This window comes from Arachis stenosperma, chromosome 9 (assembly GCF_014773155.1).
Source record: "Arachis stenosperma cultivar V10309 chromosome 9, arast.V10309.gnm1.PFL2, whole genome shotgun sequence".
NCBI classification, from domain to species: Eukaryota; Viridiplantae; Streptophyta; class Magnoliopsida; order Fabales; family Fabaceae; genus Arachis; species Arachis stenosperma.
Window position 1 is genome coordinate 5,388,513 of NC_080385.1, and position 4,212 is coordinate 5,392,724.

The 4,212-nt window shown below is 33.6% G+C and overlaps 1 long non-coding RNA gene across 1 annotated transcript; it reads left to right on the plus strand.

Moving 5' to 3' along the window:
* Nucleotides 1–2,707: 2,707 nt before the first annotated feature.
* LOC130947960 (uncharacterized) lies at nt 2,708–3,579 on the plus strand. The gene is made up of 3 exons (XR_009072878.1): nt 2,708–2,772; nt 2,879–2,952; nt 3,464–3,579. It is a non-coding gene; the product is annotated as an uncharacterized LOC130947960 (long non-coding RNA).
* The last annotated feature ends 633 nt before the right edge of the window (nt 3,580–4,212 follow it).

A 4,212-nucleotide genomic window follows, 5' to 3' on the forward strand; every position in this document is an offset into this window, starting at 1 on the left:
AGGAGAAGTTGATCCAGTTAGCTCAATTCTATCTATTAGAATTTTCTTCTACTCAACTTTTGGCACTTGATAGTCAACTTGAGAATTTCATATTAGATGTGCGTTCTGATGATCAATTCTCAAATTTAAATGGGATTGGTGCTCTTTCTCAGAAATTGGTTGAGACTCGAAAAAATATTGTTTATTCATTAGTGTTTCTTCTTTTGAAGTTAGCTTTAGTTTTGCCTGTAGCAACTGCATCAGTTGAAAGAACTTTTTCTACTATGAACATCAAAAAGAGTCGGCTCCGTAACCGTATGGGAGATAAATTTTTAAATGATTATTTAGTGACATATATAGAAAGAGAGACATTTGATTGTATTGACAATAAAAAGATTATTTAATCTTTTCAAAGTATGAAACCTAGAAGAATGAAATTTTAAATTATTTATTATTTTGAATTATTATTTTATTGTTTTAATTTGTTAGTTAAATAATTTGAGAAATATCATATTTTATAATACCATAGTATAATTATAAAAATTATTATTATGTTATATATATATATATATATATATATATATATATATATATATATATATTTTGCCCCACTGATAAAATTTTCTGGATCCGTCACTATATATATGTAGCTTTTTTGCTACACCAAATAATAATTGGATTAAAGCCCAGTTTAGCCAAGATAGCTGCGGATGGCATTCGATCTCTTCAATGTGACGCGGAATCAACTGGATTAGCATCGATTTCATGAAGCCCCGCCGCTAACCCTAACCCAATATACTAATTTCACTCCAAATCTGTTCAGTGGAAAACCTGTGGAGAATGGAAGCGGCAAACCCCTGTTCTCTGCTCTACCGTGCGCCGCTGTGTCACCGTGGAGTCGCATGGCTGCCAACCCAACCTTCTCTCCCTGTTGTCGACCGTTCCCCTCTACTCTACAGGGCGTGAAACCCCAAATCCCTCATTCACGGTGTGCGCAACCTACCCCTATTCTCTACTCCCCGTGTGCATTTGTGCTGTCTTTGAGTTGCGTTGCTGCCCAGACATCCTCCTCTCACCGCCATCGACCGTTCTCCTCTCCTCCACCGTGAGCAAATCTGAGTTATCGCGGCCTCTCCCTATCACTGGTTTGTTCTTCTACATTGCTCTTTCTTTCTTGTTTTCATTTTTGATTACTTACAAAATTTGAATCCTATTTTCCTCAATATTTGCATATGTCTTCTCCTTGACATCGCTAAGTCATGTTCGGAGCTATTGGCGTCATAGTATATGTATTTTTTTTGTTCAGATTTTTCGCTCACTCTAAATCCTGATTCTAGTTCTGCTCTTAGGTTTTTCTACTAATTAAATTGATTGTTTTACTTATTCGAAGAAGAGAAAGCTCAATAGCAAATCTTTTTAGTATATTTCATTCAATATCTAAACCAAGTTGTAAATTACAGTATGAGAATAATTTTTACAAATATTTTTATAAATTTGTCAGAATCAGGTGATACCCTTTGAGTTTGGAAAGGGGAGCTTAGAAGACAGGTCATGAACCTTGGTTGTTATTGAGACTAGTAAGTTTACTCATGTTTTTAATGTTGATGATTTCACTAGTGCATTTAATTTGGAGTGGTTTGGGGCTAACAAAATAGAATCTATTGGTGTTGATGTTGTTGGTGTGCTAACATTGGCAAATACTTGTAAGGACCATATTGGTGTGCTAACATTGGTGTCGATCATTGTTACTACCAACTACCTCATCTTCGTAATCATAACCATTAATCTTCTCACACTGCAACAGACACTACACTCACTGAAGAGTGAGGAAGCTACACACTCTTGTGATTTGATTAATTAGGGATTGGATTTCAGAGAGAGAGAAAAGCTAAGCCAATGCCTTGTTCTTCAATAATCACTCCTCAACATGACAACGATGATGATGCTTCCTCCGATTTCAAGCTGAACAAGACAACCTTCTTGGCCTCACACATGCCTAAGAAGGAGATTGCCCTTACATTATTCCTTTTTGTTAATTTCCAAATTAATTAAGTGTATAGCACTTTGTTTTGCTCCACTACTACTAAGAGTTATTGAGCTTGCATGAGTAGTTAGTTGTTAATGGTAGATAGTGTTAGTGATGTAATAGTTAGCTGTGTTTGCAGCATTTGTTGAGCTATGCTATAAATGAAAGCTGAATACAACATTGATATTGAAATAAAGGAGGAGAAACAGAGTATTTTATTTCGTTTAGTGCTTTTAAAAAAGGAACATTTCACTTCTTATTAGTATTTCTAATTACTAAAACTCGATGTTGTTATTGTATTGCGTTGTGTCAATAACTCAATATACACATATATGTGATGAATGTATCATATACTTGCTTTCCGTGCTGTGTACTTCATGAGCTATGCTACAGTGCACTACTAAACTTGCATTACTATTGCTCTTCTTCTTTTTCCTGTTGTCTTCATGATCAGATTCATGTATGCTATTTCCTTATATTAAATGATGAATTTTCATACTAGTAATAATGTAAAGTTGTTTTGGTGGCAATCTAGTTTTCAGCTACTGGATCTGTGGGATCTAGTTTTCCAGTTTTAAAATGCATTTTGGTGTGCATGTTCTGGTGTACTTGTATGTTCTGGTGTTATTTGTTACAGTTTCACATGATAGTGCAAGTTTGTTCAATTATTCGATCTGCGTGTTTACAGATTCTGGCGTAGACCCGGCCGCTGCTGGATTGCAGGTTACCTTAGATGAGAAACCCAAAATTCTTGATGTCATTGATTGGTACAAAGAAAACCTTTTGTTGTTGTTGTTGTTGTTTCTTAGCTGATAACTTTTGAGTTTATATTAGTTTTTAAAATAAATGTATGTTGCTTTTTTGTATCTTCAGTTCTGGCAGTGGAGATGTTGATACCTCAAAGGTGGTGAAGGCTGATGCTGATGGTTGTATTTGCGGTGCATCAGGTTAGTGGTTTGGAATATTAAATACCTTTATATACAAGTTATGATGGTCTGACATTCTTCAACTAGTGAGGCTATATACCATTTTTATAGCCTTTATATGCAAGTTATGATGGTCTGACATTCTTCAAATAATGAGGCTGTATACAATTTTAATTTTTTATCACAAGATATTAATTTAAAACTTATTAACAATGCTCTTGTTCATATTTTCGGAACACATTTGTTCTATTGTGTTTTAATATTAAAGATAAAAAAATACTCTTTCAAACAGTTTTGGTGATTCTTTATTCTTTGTTATAACAAGAAGCCCTTTAAGTTTTCCTTCTCCAAATTGTCTGTGTTCTTTCTTTCTCCATTCTGTTTTCCCTCTTTGTAACTTTGTGTGCTTGCATGCAATTGTCTTTTTCTTTTTCTTTTTGCACAACTTTTTTCTTGTTAGTCAATGAACTTAAATTGTTCAATTATTAAGCTGTTATCTGAGGTTGGAGTTCCATGAAAAAATGTTGAACAGGGGCATCTTTGATCATCAATACTTCATAGAAAAATCCTTCTGGTGAATGGCATATTGGTTACAAATTTATTTATGAGATTTTTACAGAAGAATTAACTTCTCGTTTGAAGGTAGAATCACAATCTTGAGAAATATTGAGTCTTCTTTTTGGTTTCTTACCCTTGGTAAATAGATCTAATTTCCCTTTTCTTCTTATGAAATGTTCACTGGCAGAAAGAAAGAAAGAAAAAGTGGGACGAGAAAAACCAGGAGAAAATTGCTAAGGCTATAAAACAGCTTCAAGATTTTGATCAGGTTAATCCTCTTACACATGTTAGAATGGTGGAATCTGAATTTGATATGATCTACTCATACCCAGCATTGGGTTTAATAGGTATCACATTGGAGTTTAATTTTGTGCCAACATTTTTGTTCCCAGGTACATTTCTATTTTTTATTGTTAATTAAAAAATTTTGCTTTGAATGCCTAATCTATACTTCATTAGCTTTTTCCCTCAATTTTCAAGCAATTAAGAAAGTACAGCTTAACATACATGATGGTTTTATTAACTTGTGTTATGAATAAATTTATTAGTAACCTCTTTTAGAAAAGCAAAGAGATGGAGCTTATTAGATTTAGATATAACTAAGCCGAAATCACCCAAACTGAAAGACAGACAAGTAATCAAGTACGTATGCTTGAAATGTGTCTTGTTTTCTGCTATATATCTATGTATGTTAATTCATGGTTAAGATAGATATATAAAAAG